The sequence below is a fragment of the Orycteropus afer genome, unplaced genomic scaffold (genome assembly GCF_000298275.1).
Source record: "Orycteropus afer afer isolate SDZICR_OR568_19922 unplaced genomic scaffold, OryAfe1.0 scaffold00031, whole genome shotgun sequence".
Lineage (NCBI taxonomy): Eukaryota > Metazoa > Chordata > Mammalia > Tubulidentata > Orycteropodidae > Orycteropus > Orycteropus afer.
The window spans coordinates 6,837,760-6,855,964 of NW_006921618.1; positions in this window are offsets into that span (position 1 = coordinate 6,837,760).

An 18,205-nucleotide genomic window follows, 5' to 3' on the forward strand; every position below is an offset into this window, starting at 1 on the left:
ACTCGACGGCAGTGAGTTTTTTTTTTTAATCTTCTTGAGTTGCCTTTCGAAATCTGTTCAGCCCCCTTACTTCATTTCTTTCATTTGCTTTAGCTACTCTCCATTCAAGAGCAAGTTTCAGAGTCTCCTGAAATCCATTTTGGTCTTTTCTTTATTTTCTGTCTCTTTAATGACCTTTTGCTTTCTTCATGTGTGATGTTCCTGATGTCATCCCATAACTCATCTGGTCTTCTGTCATTGATTTTCAATGTGTCAAATCTATTCTTGAGATGGTCTCTACATTCAGGTTTGATATACTCAAAGTCTTATTTTGGCTCTTTTCGACTTGTTTTCATTTTCCTCAGCTTCAGGTTAAACTTGGATATGAGCAGTTGATGAGCTGTTCCACAGCCAGCCCCTGGCCTTGTTCTGACTGATGATATTGAGCTTCTCCATCACCTCTTTCCACAGATGTAGTCGATTTGACTCTTGTGTATTCTATGTGATGAGGTCCACATGAATAGTAGCCATTTACATTTTTGAAAAAAGGTAACTGCAATGAATAAGTTGGCCTTGCAAAATTCTTTCATGAGCTCTCCAGTGTCGTGTCTATCACCAAGGATGTATTTTCTGGCTACCAATCTTTTGTTTCTGACTTTTGTGTTTCAATCACCAGTAATTTTCAATGCATCTTGATTGCATGTTCGATCAATTTCAGACCACAGAAGTTGATAAAAATTTTCAATTTCTTCATCTTTGACATTAGTGTTTGGTGTGTAAAATTGAATAATATTTATATTGATTGACTTTCCTTATGGGTTTAAGGATATTGTCCTATCATCGACGGTGTTGCATTTCAGGATAGATCCTGAGATATTCTTTTTGATAATGAATACAATGTGATTCCTCTTCAATTTGTCATTTCCGACATAACCATATGGCAGTCCAATTCAAAATGGCCAATAGCAGTCTGTTTCAGCTTACTAATGTCTAGAATATCAATCTTCATGTGTTCCATTTCATTTTTGACAACTTTCAATTTTCCTGTATTCATACTTTGTACATTCCACTTTCCACTGATTTTTTTAAAAAAACTTTTTGTTGTGGGTTAGGTTAAAGTTTACAGAGCAAGCTAGTTTTCCATTTAACAATTTATACAATTTATTTTGTTTTGTGACATTGCTTGCAATCCCCACAATGTAATGGCACTCTTTCCCCTGCTAGCCTGTGTTCCCCATTTCCATTCATCCTTCTTTCCTGCCCCTTCTTGCCTTCTGGGCTTTGCTGCCCTTTTGGTCTCATATGGTTGATTGCTCTGAGGAGTGCATTCCTCCCTGGTGTGATTGTTCACTTTATAAGTCTATTGTTTGGCTGAAAGTTGATCCACAGGGGTTAAGTTCAGTTCCAGGTTTGAAAGGTATCTACTGACCATAGTCTTGGGGGTGCCACCAGTCTCTGTTGGACCAGTAAGTCTGGTCTTTTTTATGATTTTGAGTTTTGTTCCACATTTTTCTCCCACTATATCCAGGACTTTCTATTGTGATCCCAATCAGAATGGTGGTAGTGGTATCTGGGCACCATCTAGTTCTTCTGGTCTCAGGGTAGTGGAGGCTGAGGTTTGTATGGTCCGTAGTTGTGTTAGATTGGGTTCTCTAGAGAAACACAAAAACCAACAAAGCGTATGTATATATATAGAGAGAGAGAGAGAGAGAGAGAAATTTATCTTAGGAAAATGGCTCACAAACATATAGAAGCCGGCAGGTCCAAAGTCCCTGGAGGAAACTTCGGGCTGGTGGCAGCCTTAGCTTCTGCAAGTGCAGGGGGCTGAGCAATTCAAGGCTGGCAGGCAGTACACTGGTTGTTGACTCCAACAAAAGACGAATCCAAGATCTCCAGGCCGAGAGGTGGGCTGCTCACTCACGGAAGTTTGTAGTCCTCACACCAGGGTTCCAATCCCTCAAAGAATGTCTCTCTTCCCAGGATGTCCCTGAATATCTTGGAAGCAGGCCACACCCCTAGGGAAACTCCCCTTGGGCAGATTGGCCACTCAGAACACAGTCATCTGATCCCATCATGGGAACAACCACACAGAACTGGGGTCCAGCCAAGTTGACACACAGCTCCAACTATCACAGTAGTCCTTTGGATTAATTTTTTCTTTGTGTTGTTGTTGTTATGTGCCATCAAGTCGGCCCTAACTCATAGCGACCCCTTCTTGGGATGCCAAGGCAGTATCACTATGGAAGTAGATTGCCCAGTCTTCCTTCCGAGGAGTGCCTTGTGGGTTTGAATTACCAGCCTTCTGGTTAGCAGTCAAGTGCCTTAAGCACCATGCTACCAGAGCTTTGATTTTCTTCACTCTTCTTTGCACTGGATGGGAAGAGACTAATAGTCACACCTTTGCTCACAAGCTTTTAATGCACCAGTCACTACTCAACAAAGTAGGATGTAGAACATTGTCATTGTGGACTGTGTTATGCCAGTTGCTTAGATGTCCCTTGATACTATGGTCCTACCACGTTCTGATTACTGATGGATGATTGCAGCTGTTTCCTCTCATTTTTAGTTGTGTCATTCAGCAAATGAAGGTCCTGGAGGCTTTACTCCTCATCTGTCATTTTGTCATACTGTGCTAGCTTGTGTGTTAGTGGGATTCAGGGAGCGATGCCACTGATAGTCAAATGTCTGCAGGGTCACCCATGGTGGACAGGTTTCAGTAGAGGTTCCAGACTAAGAAAGACTAGGAAGAAAGACTTGGTGATCTACCTCTGAAATTATTGGGCAGTTAAAACCTTATGGACAGCAGTGGAAATACATCTGATATAGTGCCAGAAGATGCCTCAGGGAGGAAGGCACTCAAAGTATGACTGGACATGAGCTGCCTCCTCAAAGTGGAGTTGATCTTAATGATGAGGGTGGGGTAAAGCTTTCAGGACCTTCATTTGCTCATGGGGCCCGACTCAAAATGAGAAGAAACAGCTGCAACCATTGTACAAATCTACAAGCTTATAAATTCTAAGAAGAACTGTCTGACTCTTATTTTGCCATGTACCTGGAGCTTGTTGTCCAACCTTTAGATTGTTTGTAAGATTTGTCTTCTGGTGGGAACAGTTTGCTGACTGTGACTGATGTGAGTGTTTACAATGTGAGGGGCTGAAAAAAACTGGCTAAACTGGAGTCTGAGGTCATACTCTTATGTTCCAAGTAATAGGAAATCCAAGGCAAACAATAAATGTAATTAACTGGTTCAGGTAACTGAGATGTTCAGAGGTGGGGCTGGCTTCAGGCATGGCTGCATTCAGGGGCTCAAGTGATATCACCAAAGACTCTACATCTTTCTGTTCCACTTTCTGAGAGGTTGCTTCATCTTCAGGTTCTATATAGACTCCATCCCACCACCTCTCACCCTCTAGGTGGAGAGAGTCTTCTTGCATAAGCCAATCAGGGCCCATGGCTGAAAGGGGAATGTGGCTTCCCAAGGAAACTTTGGGGTATTGTTAGGAAGGAGGAATGGATTCTGGGTGGCCAAAAATTACAGCAAATATCCACTGCAGTTATCAGAGGGGAGCAGTTTGGGAAAGCCATAGAAATACCTGCATAGCACTTTACAGTTTTCCCTCCTAATAAACTGATATCAGAGGCAGAATGGAGTTTATTCTTCATATTTTACAAAGCAGAAAGCAGCCCTGACATGCAACCCTGGACTCTCCCCATGGATCTCAACAGAATTCTAAAGCACAGAAGAGCTGACCTGGGAGGGATGGGGCTGGTGCAACTGTAGCCCTGTCCTTTCTGGAAGGAGTGCACTATCTAGATGTGAGAGGTCCCGTTGTTGTTGTTGTTGTTATGTGCCATCGAGTCGGACCTGACCCACAGTGATCCCCCTTGGGTTTCCAAGGTGGTATCACTATGGAAGTAGATTGCCCAAACTTTCTTCCCAGGAGTGGCTGATGGGTTTGAACCACCAGGCTTCTGGTTAGTAGTCAAGGTGGTATAAACAGTTAATGTGTTCAGCCACTAACCGAAAGGTGGGAGGTTCAAGTCCACCCAGAGGTGCCTTGAAATAAAGATCTAGTGATCTCCTTCAGAAAACCAGCCATTGAAAACCCTATGGAGCATAGTTCTACTCTAATCCACTAGGGCTGCCAGGGGTCAGAATCAAGTCAGTGGCAACTGGTACTGGTTATCACATTCACTGGGTGCATACATAGTACCTGCCAGATCCTGGGCCCTTCTCTCATTGCTTGTGTCTTATTGGATTCTCACAGTAGTGCAGTGAGTGACACAGGCACTCACCATGATTATTCCCATTTGACATGCATGAAAACTGACGCACAGGAAAGTGAGATGATATACCCAAGGTCACACAGCCCGTAAGCCATTGAGCCTGTGCTGAGCTGTTTGGGCAGGCTGCTTGTCTCCCAGCCCTGTTTTCCTGCGTTGGAGTTGAGTGTCATCCCTGTCTTGTGATCTCCCAGGGTGGCCTCTGCAAGACTGGAACATTCTCCAGGAATGTGAGGAACACTCTTAGCATGAGCCCAGCTGCAGTGAGCACTATCTCGGGAACATCTTTGTATCGCCTGCTCTGACGTGAGGGGGTGATGTTTGAAAGCCCTTCACGCATGCCACCCAGGGCACTGCTTGTGTTAGCCGTGGCCCAGCAGGTATCAAGTTCACATCTGGTTTCCCTGCCTCAGCCTCGTCTTCCAGGCCTCTGTGAGGCCATCTGTGGAATGGGTGCATCCTTTCTTAGGGGAGGGCTGCCAGGAGCCTTTAGGGGTGGTGAGTAGGAAGAGGTGTAGCCACCCCATGTCCTGCCTTGAGGATGAGCTGACTGGGGCATTGTGGGGGAAGAAAGGTTTGTCCTGGATCACTTAGCTGGACAGGCGTGGAGCCAGGTCTGAGGCTCCTGACAGCAAGTCTCAGGTGCTTCCCACTGCAGCAGACTCCCTCGGAGTGCAGAACTGGGAAGTGCCTCAGGGCCAGCAGGACAGGTTACAGGTGCTGGGCACAGAGCAGGGATCTGGACTCAGTCAGTCCTGGATGAAACTCTCTTGGCCACTCTTCTCTGGCAAGTCACCTCACCTCTCCTCTGTAAAGTGTGGTAAGCCCTCCCTCAGGAGGCTGTGGTGCACAGACAGTGAAATAACATTGGGGAAGAGTGTGCAGTGAATATAAGTGAAATAGTAGCTGCATGTAATCTGTTTATCTGCAAATATATAATATGTATATGCAACGCATACATTTTTTACAGAACAAAGAGTGGCTCATTTCAGCTTTGCCTGTTTTAGGACTTTACACTTGACTGTGGGAGACAGTAACATCCATAAATAAGACTGAATTCTGGGTGGGCCCTTACTACTGAGTGACCTTGGGCAAGTTACTTAACCTCTCTATGTTTCTGTTTCATCATCTGTAAAATGGAGTTGATAATAATGCTCTTATGTTGTTGTCGGGATTGAATGATTTGACATAGATAAAGCACTTAGGACAGTGTCAGGCACATACTAAGGGCTATGAAAAGGTTTGCTGTTATTTCTGTTTCAGAATACAATGACAAAATGTGGGAAAGAAGGATTTTTCTAGAATAGTCTTCATTTGAAATGTTATCCTTATAGACACAAACCATTCATGTTTGCAATTCTGAGATGCTGACATCTACATTATGATTTGTAGACTGCCTTGTACATACAGAAATAGTGTTCACATCCTTAGCTGGTTAGTGTGAAGGGCTATACTTGTCTCTGATGTGCTATTGACCCTGGGGAGATCGAGGGCCCGCTCTGTGCCTTCCTTTTCTTGATATTGATTGTGAGAGCAAGGATGGGAAAGTAATGTTACTGATGCCAGAGGGGCTCTGCTGCTGGGGTGCAGAGTGAAGTATGGAGTGGGGAGTGAGGGACAAGTTCATGGATCCTAGCCCTGCCCCCCTCCCGGACCCAGTGACACACATGCCCCGCCCACTCTGCTTCCAGGCTTGGCTCAGAGCAAGGTGGCCTGGGACAGAATATGTACTCTCTGTGGGATGGTAGAACCCCATGTGCCTGCAAATCATCCATCCTTGACACTCCCTGCCTGGGTGTTCCAGCTGCCCCAGACCTCAGGCACAGTAACTCTACTGGGCTGGCTCTCTGCTGTGCCTCCCTGCTGCAGTCTCTCCTCTCACCAGTGGCACCTTTACGGGCTTCAGGCTTCTGCCCAAAGGGCCAGTTTGTGGCACTGAGAACTTCCTGGTGCCTTTGGAAGCCCTGAGAGATTTTGGCTCCAGACTAGACCCTCAGGAATTCTGATTTTAGTTCTGCAAGTGGCAGACCATCGGTACTTCAACTCTGTACCTGTAAAATGGGCTGGTGATGGGAGCAGTGAGATGGGGCCAAGCCTTAGCTTGTTGTTGTTGTTGTTATTTGCCATCGAGTCGGATCAGTCTTTTATGACAGGTCCTAGCCTGCCCCTCTGTCATCTCCACCAACTGTCTGCTTTTGTCTTTCTCCATGACCCCTAAATCCTGCCCATCCTTGCTGCCTGGCCTTTGTACATGCAGGTCCTCCTGTTGAGAGTCCTTCTTTGTCTCATGATCTCAACCTTAACATCTTTCCAGTCTGGTTTCCATGCCCACCATGCCCATATAACTTTCTTGGGTGAACCCTGTCCTGAAGGGAGCCAAGGCATCAGAGAGGTGAGGCCACTTGTCCTCTGTTGCCCAGCTAGTGACGGGCAGAGGCAGGATGGAAACCCAAACAGCCTGACTCTGAAGCCCACTCTTATCACTCCCTCTTCAGCACCCACCCATTAAAATTGCTGTGATGGTTAAGGTTATTTTGGCAATTATGTAATGATGTAATTTGGCAGTTATGTGATAATGTAATTTGGCAGTTATGTAATGGTGTGGTTATCTTCCATTTTTTGTATAATGTAATCACCTCCATGATGTTATCTGATGTGATCAGCTGATCGGTTGAAAGGGGAATTTCCTTGGGGGTGTGGCCTGCATCCAATATATATGGATGTTCTGGCAAAGCTCACTGGCTCTTTTGTTCACTCTGGATCCTGCATCTGGCTCGTCATTATCTGACCTCCAGTTCTTGGGGCTTGAGCCAGCAGCCTGCCTTCTGACTGGATGATTTTGTGTGTGTGTGTGTGTGTGTGTGTGATTTGGGTGAAAATTTACAGAGCAAGTTCACTTTCCATACAGCAGTTCACATACACTTTGTCTCAGGACATTGACCACAATTTACCACAATGCAACAGCTCCCCTCCCACTTCCTCCCCACAGTTACCTCTTCCCAGTATCCATCCCTCCATGCACTCCTGCCCCCTGAGCTGTCTCCCTATGCATAAGCATCTCTTCTTTCTCCCGTGATTGCTCTCTCCAAGGAGTGTATCTACCTCAAATAAATGTTCACCTCATATCCCTGTCTTTTGTTTGGCTAGAATCCACAGGTGTGGGTTCAATTCAAGACCTGAAGGGCAGCTAGGGACCATAGTCTCAGTGGTTCCACCAGGCTCTATCAGACCACCAAACCTGCTCCCCCACCTTTTATTTTTTCCAAATGATTTTGAGTTTTGTTCCACATTGTTTTCCCTCTCTATCAAGGATCTCCTACATAGATCCTCTTCCAAGTGGTTGACAGTAGTAGCCAGACACCATCTAGTTCTTCTGGACTCATAGTCATATAGGCTGCAGATCGTATGGTGTACCAGTCGCTAGGACTGATTGTTTCCATGAATTTTTGGTTTTCTTCATTCTTCTTTGCTCTGGACAAGGAGAGGCCCATCATTGCATCTAGATGGCAGCTTGCAAGCTTTTAAGATCCCTAACTGGCTGATTTGGGGTTCATCAGCTCCTGCATCTATGTGAGTCAGGAGAAGCCTCCAGCCTGACATATGGCCCATGGATTTGGGACTTTCCAGCCTCTATAACCATGTAAACCATTTACTTGGGCAAAATCTCAAGAAAATGAAACATTTAGTGATGAAGATCAACAAGTACAGCTTTCAGTATGGATTACACCTCAACATAAAGAAAACAAAAATCCTCACAACTGGACCAATAAACAACATCATGATAAACAGAGAAAAGATTGAGGTTGTTAAGCATTTCATTTTACTTGGATCCCAAATCAACAGGCATGGAAGCAGCAGTCAAGAAATCAAAAGATGTATTACATTGGGCAAATCTGCTGCTAAAGACTTTTTGAAAGTGTTCAAAAGCAAAGATGTCACTTTGAGGACTAAGGTGAGCATGACCCAAGCTATGGTATTTTCATTTACCTCATATACATGATGAAAGCTAGATAATGAATAAGGAAGACCAAAGAACAATTGATATGTTTGATGAAGGATGTTGGATCTCCATGGAGTGTCATGAGAATGCAGTAAATTACTTGGTACTACTCTTCTACCATGGTCTTTGTGATTCCTACCAGATTCCTGGGTGGAACTATGCAAATATAAGGTGCTTGTGGCTACCAAATGGATTGGATAGATTGTTAGTAATGTAAATTAGGTACATGGTGCCCTTGTTGGAGTGAGACTGTGCAAATAAGTTGTATGGAACCCTAATGTAAGGATTGGTCAATTTTGCCATTTTGCTAGGCATAAAATGAGCCATCCCAGAGGGAAAATGGGGCTCTCACTACCATCAAGACAGAGAAGACCTGGAGTGGAGCATGTCCTTGTATCTGAGATCCCTGCATTGAGACAACAGCAGAGAGATGGAGCTGTGGTAGTGCAACAGAACTAAGAGACCAGCCCAAGACAGAGCTGCAGGCTTACTGACACATGGAACAAGAAATTTGAGTGCCTTTGGGCAGGAGGCTTGCTGGCAGAGTGGGGTGCCTCTCTGGGCACTGGCAGAGCTAAAAGAACTTTGTAACACTTGCCCAAGCAGGGCAGGGGCTGGGCTGAGAGGCCAAGACCCAAAGAGAGGTGTGCCCGTGGGCATGCAGTAGGGAGGCTGTCCTGATTTGTATCCTGAGTGCATTCTTGAACCTGAATTGTAACTTTTGCTTACCTAATAAATCCCGCAATTGTGAGTATTGCCTGTGAGTTCTGCGTGACCATTGCAATGAATTATCAAAGTCTGCAGAGAAGTAGAGAGTGCCATAGGAGAGACAGTTGGTGTCAGAATTGCTAGAAAGGTTGGAGAGTGGCAGCATGTCTGGCTTTTGCCTAATGGGAATCACCTTTGGGCTGTTGCTGTTGATCCATCTCTCTCCCCATTGTGAAGTTAGAAGAGGTCAGAGGAAGTCAGAAGTTAGAGGAAGTTAGAAGGGGTTGGAGGATGTTGCCACCATGTCTTTTTTGCAATGTGGTTACTGTAATTGACAGCAGTCAAAGCATTAATCAGAATAGTCTGACTCATATGGACTTATGAAGTTGGCTACTTAGGCATGGTGCCCCTAGGAGTAAAATAGATGACAAACCTACTAAATGTTTACTTAATCTGTACCAGTGGAAGAACGCTAGGTCAAATGAAGAGCAGTCTAACTTGAATCATCAGAATGGAGAGTCACTGCCCCTTGGCAATTCCCAGACTTAAGCGAGTTTACAGACACACAACCCCTTGAGAGGAGGCTGGGTCCCCTTGAGGAAGGACCCCCCACTACACTGCCAAAAATTTATACTGTTAATCTTTGTCCCAGCCTTTCCCAAAAGGATCTATGGCTTTTTATGAGAATGACTATTCATGGGGGATAAGGAAATAATCAGAATTTCCAGGGATTACCAGACACTGGCTCTGAATTGACACTAATTCTAGGACATGCAAAATGTCATTGTGGTCCACCAGTCAGAGTAGAGGCTCATGAAAGTCAAATTATTAATGGAGACTTTGCTCAGGTCCATTGCACCATGGGTCCAGTCAGTCCCCAAACCCATCCTGTAGTGATTCCCCCAGTTCTAGAATGCATAATTGGAATATATATACTCATAACTGACAGAACCCTCATTGGATCCTTGACATGTGAAGTAAGGTTTGTTGTGGTAGGAAAAACCAAGTGGAAGCCATTAGCACTGTCCCTACCTAGGTAAATAGTAAGCCAAAGCAATACCACATTCCTAGAGGGGTTGTAGAGATTAATGTCACCATCAAGGACTTGAAGGATACAAGGAATGGGTAATTCCAACTACATTCCCATTTAATTCACCTATTTAGTCTGTGCAAATAAATAAATTAAAAAGGATGGATCTTGGAGAATGATGGTGGAACATCTAAAACTTAACCAGATGGTGACTCCAATTGCACTGCTGTTCCAGACATGGTTTCATTGCTTGAGCAAATTAATGCATCCTCTGTTACCTGGTATGCAGCTATTGATCTGGCCAATTCTTTTTTCTCAATTACACTTTTGAAGGATGACCAGAAGCAGTTTGCCTTCAGCAAAGGCCAGCAATATACTTTCACTATGCTACCTCAGGTGGCATAGTGTTTAAGGCATTTAACTGCTAACCAGAAGGCTGATGGTTCAAACCCACCTCGGAAGACTGGGCAATCTACTTCCATAGTGATATGACTTCAGAAACCCAAGGAGCCGTTGCTATGAGTCAGATCCAACTCGATGGCAGTGAGTTTGGTTTTGGGTTTGGATGCTACCTCAGGGGTATATCAATTCTCCATTACTATGTCATAATTTAGTCCACAGGGACATTGATCTCCTTTCCTTTCCACAGTATATCACACTGGTTCATTACATTGTTGACGTTTTGCTGATAGTAAAGAAGAGTAATCAATGACTCTAGGCTTATTGGTAAGACATTAGGGTACTGTTGTTGTTGCTATGTGCTGCCGAGTTGGCCCCGACTCATAGCGACCCCTCCTTGGGTTTCCGAGGCAGTATCACTACGGAAGTAGGATTGCCCAACCTTCCTTCCGAGGAGTGGCTGGTGGGTTTGAACCGCCAGCCTTCTGGTTAGCAGTCAAGTGCCTTAGCCACTACGCTACCAGAGCTCCCATTAGGGTACTAGAGGGTAGGAAATAAACCTGACAAAAATTCAGGCACCTTCCACCTCAGTGAAATTTCTAGAGGTCCAGTGGTTTGGGGCATTTCAAGATATTCCTTCTAAATTGGGGCCCCTCCCACAACTAAAAAGGACACAATATCTGGTGGTCTCTTTGGATTTAGGAGGCAACATATCCTTCACTTGGATATGCTACTCTGGCCTGTTTATAGACTACAGAAACTGCTAGTTTTGAGTGGAGCCTAGAACAAGAGAAGGCTCTGCAACAGGTTCAGGCTGCCGTGCATGCTAGTCTGCCACTTGGGTCGTATGATCCAGCTGATCCCATGGTGCTTGAAGTATCTGTGGCAGATAGAGATGTTGTTTGGCGTCTTTGACAGGCCCCTATTGGTGAATCACAGCACAAACTCAGAATTTTGGAGCAAAGCCCTGCCATCTTCTGCAGATAACTACCCTCCTTTTAAGAAACAGCTTTTTGGCTTGTTACTTGGCTTTAGTAGAGACTGAATGTCTAACCATGGACCACAATCACCATGTGGCCTGAGGTGTATGTTGTGAACTGGATGTTGTCTGACCCATGAAGCTGTAAAGTTGGGCATGCATAGAAGCCTCCATTATTTAATACAAGTGGTATATAAGAGTTTGGGCTTGAGCAGGACTTGAAGGTACAAGTAAGTCACAAGAGGAAGTGGCCTAAATGCCTATGGTCTCCACTCCTGTGATATTACCTTCCCTCTTCCAGTCTATACCTATGGTCTTATAGGGAATTCCTTATGATCAGTTAACTGAAGAAGAGAAAACTTGTGCCTGGTTTACAGATGGTTCTGCATGATATACAGATGCCAGCATATTGCCTAAGGCACTTGACTGCTAACCAGAAGGCTGGCGGTTCAAACCCACTAGCCACTCCTCAGAAGGAAGGTTGGGCAATCTACTTCCATAGTGATACTGCCTCGGCAACCCAAGGAGGGATCGCTATGAGTTGGAGCCGACTCAGCGGCACACAACAACAACAACAACTCAAAAGTGAACAGCAGCAGCACTGCAGCTCCTTTATGGGACCTCCTTGAAGATCAATGGTGAAGGAAAATCCTTCCAATGGGCAGAACTTTGAGCAGTGCATCTGGTTGTTCACTTTTTTGGGAGAAATGGCCAAATGTGCAACTGTATACTGATTCATGGGCTGTAGCCAATGGTTTGGCTGGATGGTCAGGGACTTGGAAGGAATAAGATTAGAAAATTGGTTACAAGCAGGTATGAGGTAGAAGCATGTGGGTAGACCTCTCTGAATGGGCCAAAGAAGTCAAGATAATTTTGTCTCGTGTGCATGCTCACCAAAGGGTGACCTTGGCAGAGGAAAATTTTAACACTCAAGTGGATAGAATGACACATTCTGTGGAAACCAGTTTTCCTTTTTCCCTAGCCACTGCCTACATTGTGCAATGGGCTAATGAACAAAGTGGTCATGATGGCAGAGATGGAGGTTATGCATAGGCTCAGCCACATGGACTTCCACTCACTGCTGAGTGCCCATTATTCAAGCAGCAGAGACCAACACAGAGTGCCCAAAATGGAACCATTCCTAGGGGTGATCAGCCAGCCACCTGGTGGCTGGTTGATTACATTGGACCACTTCCATCATGGAAAGGGCAGCATTTTGTTCATAGTGGAAATGATACTTACTTCTAGATATGGATTCACCTTTTCTGTACGCAATGCTTCTACCAAAACTACCATCTGTGCACTTACAGAATGCTTTATCCACCATCATGGTAACCCACACAGCATTGCCTCAGATCAAGGGACTCAGTTGACAGCAAATGAAGTGCAGCAATGGGCCTATGCTCAAGGAATTCACTAGTCTTACCATGTTTCTCGTGATACCTGAATCTCATCATCGTTGATAGAATGATGGAATGGCCTTCTAAAGACACATTTACAGCACCAGCTAGATGGCAATACCTTGTAGGGCTGGGGCTATGTTCTCCAGGAAACTGTATATGCTCTAAACCAGCATCCAATATATGGTGCTGTTTCTCCAGGATTCATGGGTCCACCAGTCAAGAGGTGGAAATGGGAGTGGCACCACTCACTATTATTCCTAGTGACTTAGCCACAAAATTTCTACTTCCTGTCCCCAGAACCTTATGCTCTGCAGGTCTAGAGGTTTTGGTTCCAAAGGGAGGAATGTTCTCACTAGGAGACACAAAACTGATTCCATTGAACTGAAAGTTAAGAATGCCACCTACACACTTTGAGTTTCTCATGCCTCTGGATCAACAGATGAAGAAGGAAGTTACTGTATTGGCTGGTGTGACTGATCCTGATTACCAAGGAGAAATCAGACTGATATTACATAATGGAGGTAAAGAAGAGTATGTATGAAAAACAAGAGAGCCCTTAGGATGTCCCTTAACACTACCATGCCCTGTGGTTAAAATCAATGGAAAACTACTGCAACCTAATTTTGATATAATTAGCTCTGGTGCCACTGTGGTTAAAGCATTGGGCTGCTAACCAAAAGATTGGTAGTACTAACCCACCAGCCACTCAGCAGGAGAAAGATGAGGCAGTCTGGTCCCACAAAGATTTACAGCCTTGGAAACCCTATGGGGCAGTTCCACTCTGTCCTATTGTGTCACCATGAGTTGGAATTGACTTAATGGCAGTAGGTTTGGTTTGGTTTTGGCCCAGACCTTTCAAGAATGAAGCTTTGGGTCATTCTACTAGGCAAAGAACCATGACAAGCTAAGGTGCTTGCTGAGGGCAAAGTGAATATGGAATGGGTGGTGGAAGAAGGTATCTATAAATACCAGTTACAACCACATAACCAGCTGCAAAAAATGAGGACTATAATTGTTTTTAGTGCTTCTTCCTTATTTTGTCATGCATACATGTGTGCATATATTAAGTACCATCAAGGTGGTGCCAACTCATAGTGACCCTACAACAAAATGAAACACTGCCCGGTTGTGCACCATCTTCACAATCCTTGCTATACTTGAACCCATCATTGCATCCACTGTGTCAATCCATCTCGTTGAGGGTCTTCCCCTTATTCGCTGACCCTCAACTCTACCAAGCATGGTATCCTTCTCCAGGCAATGGTCCTTTCTAACAACATGATAAAGATAGGTGAGCCAAAGTCTGGCTATTCTCACTTCCAAGGAGCATCCTGGCTGCGCTTCTTCCAAGACAGATGTTTATTCTTCTGGCAGCCCATGGTGTTTTCAGTATTCTTTGCCAGTACAGTAATTCAAAGACATCAACTATTCTTCAGTCTTCCTTATTCGTTGTCCAGCTTTCACATGCATATGAGGCGATTGAAGATACCATGGCTTGGATTAGGTACATAGTACCTAAGGCATTTGACTGCTAACCAGAAGGCTGGTGGTTCAAACCTACCTGCCACTCCTCAGAAGGAAGCTTGGGCAATCTACTTCTGTAGTGATACCACCTCAGAAACCCAAGGAGGGGTCACTATGAATTGGATCCAACTTGATGGCAATGAGTTTGGTTTTTTTTTTTTTTTTGGTTACTCTTCAAAGTGACATCTTTGCTCTTTGACATTGTAAGGAGGTCTTTTGCAGCATATTTGCCCAGTGCAATATGATGTCTGATTTCTTGACTGCTGTTGACTGTGGATCCAAATAAAATTAAAATCCCTGACAACTTCAATCTTTCCTCCATTTATCGTGATGTTGCTTACTGGTCCAGTTGTGAGGATTTTTTTTTTTTTTTAATTGAGGTGTAATCCATACTGAAGACTATAGTTTTTGATCTTCATCAATAAATGCTTCAAGTCTTTTTCACTTTCAGCAAGCAAGATTGTGTCATCTGCATATTGCAGGTTGTTAATGAGTCTACCTCCAATCCTGAGTCCATGTTCTTCTTCATAGAGTCCAGTTTCTTGGATTATTTGCTCAGCATTTGGATTGAATAAGTATGGTAAAATAATACAGCCCCGATGCACTCCTTTCCTAATTTTAAACCATGTACCCGCTTGTTCTGTTTGAAAAAATGCCTCTTGGTCTATGTAGAGGTTCCTCATGAGCACAATGAAGTGTTCTAGAATTCCCATTCTTTGCAATGTTATCCATATTTGTTGTAATCCACACAGTCAAATGTCTTTGCATAGTCAATAAAACACAGGTAAACATCCTTCTGGTACTTTTTGCTTTCAGCCAAGATCTATCTAACATCAGGAATGTGGCCCTTCATTCCATGTCCTCTTCTGAATCCAGCTTAAAATTCTGGAAGTTCCCTGTCAATATACTAATGCAACCATTTTTAAATTATCTTCAGCAAAATTTTACTTGCCTGTGATATTAATGATAGTGTTCAATAATTTTCACATTCTGTTGAATCACCTTTCTTTGGAATGGGTACAAATATAGATCTCTTCCAGTTGGTTGGCCAGGTAGCTGTCTTCCAAATTTCCTGACATAGATGAGTAAGCACCTCCAGAGCTACATGCATTTGTTGAAACATCTCAATGGGTATTCCTTCAATTCCTGGAGCCTTGTTTTTGCCAATTCTTTCAGTGCAGCTAGGACTTCTTCCTTCAATATCATTGGTTCTTGATAATATGCTAGCTCCTAAAATGGTTGAACCTTGACTCATTCTTTTTGGTACAGTGACTTTGTGTATTCCTTCCATCTTCTTTTGATTCTTCCTGCATTGCTCAATATTTTGCCCATATTATAATTCAAGGCTAGAAATTTTCCTTCAGTTCTTTCAGCTTAAGAAATATATATGTGTGTGTATATATATATACACACATGTATGTATGTATATATACACATATGTCTATGATCTCACACCATGATGAGAGGATGACAACCAATGGCTCTCTAAAACTCTGAGTAATGTGACCATGACCTTGTGGGCTTGGGGTCCTGGGAGCTTGGGAGGAGCTGTGACTCTGCTGTGCTGGGGCAAGGGTGCAAGGCAGCCTAGCAGAGCTGAAGCTAAGGTGGAAAGATAATGTGAAGAATTCATCGAGTGGATGGCAGGAAATATTCCAAACTAGGGACACAGTGTGCAGAGGTGTTGAGTCTGGGGGTGATCGGGAGACCACTGGCATTTTGTTGAGACACAATGGCTTGTCAGAAGGGGGAGCAGGCATAATAATACCACTTGGCTTCCCCGGGCACTCCCTTGTCTGTTTTCTGCAGACTGGGGTGCTGTCAAACAGCTAGAGGTGTCTCAGCCTTGCTCTGTCCCTAGCACCTGGCTCTGTGCCCTCTGGGGAAGTCTCTCCTTGGATCTGACCTGCAGCCCACTCTGGCTACCACACATTCTTTCTGGAGCCTTTCCCCGGAGGCTGCTTCTTGACCGCCATAAATAACTTCTGTCAGTGAATGAATAAGGTCCTGGTGAGGCTTGCCAGACACACCGAGCTTGGCTGGGAAAGGGATTCCATGTCCCCTCCCTCTGACCTACAGCTGGAACATTACTGACTGATCTTGAATTCAAGTAATTGAAATATCACTTGAGCTGCTGCCCAAGATGATGGTGCCAGAGCCCCCAGCTCCCAAACCATTCTCTATTCCCACTGGGAACATAAGAGCTACTCCAGCCACAGCCAAGAATGCCCACTGACAGCCATGGGGATGCAGTTCATGGCTGTCCTGAGGTTCTGACTGTCCCCATGTGTGTCTGTGGGGACAAGGAGCTGCGAGACCTGGGGTCTGCTCTCAGTGCTGCCTCTCACTGCAGCAAATCTTTTCTCCGCTATCGGCCTCGGTCTTCCCATCTGAGCAATAGAATAATCTCTAAGGCAGTATTTCCCAAACTAATCTGTGCACAGAATGACTTGTTAAATATACAGCTTCCCAGACCCTGCCCTGGGAGATTCTGACTGAGTAGATTTGAGGTGGTGGGAAGAGGAATTTGGGGAGAGTTGTTGTGTCTCTTTAATCTCTCTTTTTAAATCTGAATACAACAAAATACACACTGTAAATGTACTGTTCTGTAAATTTTTACATATGTCCACAGCTATATACTGCCCAGATCACTATAAAGAACATGTCTGCAGAAAATTCTCTCAGGCGCCTTCCCAGTCAATACCTCTCCCCATGTGATGATTTGGGAATAGGCCTTTTGCCCAAGCACTTCGAGTGATTTTTGTGGTCTGTTACGTTTGGGGAATTCAGCTCAAAGGGCCCTCCCCAACCCATTTGGGGATTGTAAACTCTAAAATGAAAAACCAAATTCACTGCCATCGAGTTGATTGCATCTTATAGCGATCCCCATTGGATTTCCAATGTTGTAAATCTTTACAGAAGTAGATTGCCTCATCTTCCTCTTGTGGAATATCTAGTGAGTTTGAACTTCTGACCTTCTGGATAGCAGCCAAATGCCTTACCCACTACACCACGAGTTCTTCTTGTAAGCTCTAGACCAGGGCAAATAACTTCCCACTGACCCCACTAGGGACAGGCTGGTAATGAAGAGAGCATGAGGTGACACTCCATGGGTCTCAAATCAACTTATTAGGCTGGGTTGTAAAGTTAGAGGGTGTCCCAGGCCCAAGGTCTGGGTAGGGTGGGGAGGGCCCCTGGGATGGAGAGATCCTGGTGCAAGGGTAGTCTTGGGGGGTAGGTCTCAAGTGGAATTGTGCACAGGGATGGGGCTGCTGAGCTTAGCCCCTGCCATCTGTGTGACCCTGGGCCATCCACTTCACCGTGGCCTTCTGGGCCTCTGTTCTTTCACCTTTATTTAGCCCACAGATTGTTAGGATTAAATGAGGTCAAATACATCAAGCCAGGCCAGGTATGCACCTGGAATACACTAGGTACTCTTCTTGAATGTGGGACAAATGTTAGATGGATAAGGAAACAGGCTCAGAGGTAAAGGCACTGGGCTGAAGTCACACAGGTAGGAGGTAACGGAGTTGGGACTAGAACCAGCCAGTTGACTGAATGACTTCATTGCTAAGCCTCTATTTCCTCATCTGTCAATAGGGCTAATAACCTCCACCTTGCCTGTATCACTAGATGTCAGGATCTGATGTAACTTGAATTATGGGGTTTTTAGAAAGAAAAGGGTTTAGTGGGCAGATGTGAGATGAGCTCACGGGGCCTGCAGGAGGGGACCTCCCTTGGCACTGAGAAGGCAAAAGCATCTCCCCTGACCTTGTGTGCTTTGTACCAGGCATCTGAGGTATGCCAGGAGACAGGAAATTTGGAAAGGCCTGGTCCAGGAAGCACACAGCTGGTGTTGCTTCCAGGCTCTCTGGGATTTGTGGCAAGTGGCTTCACGT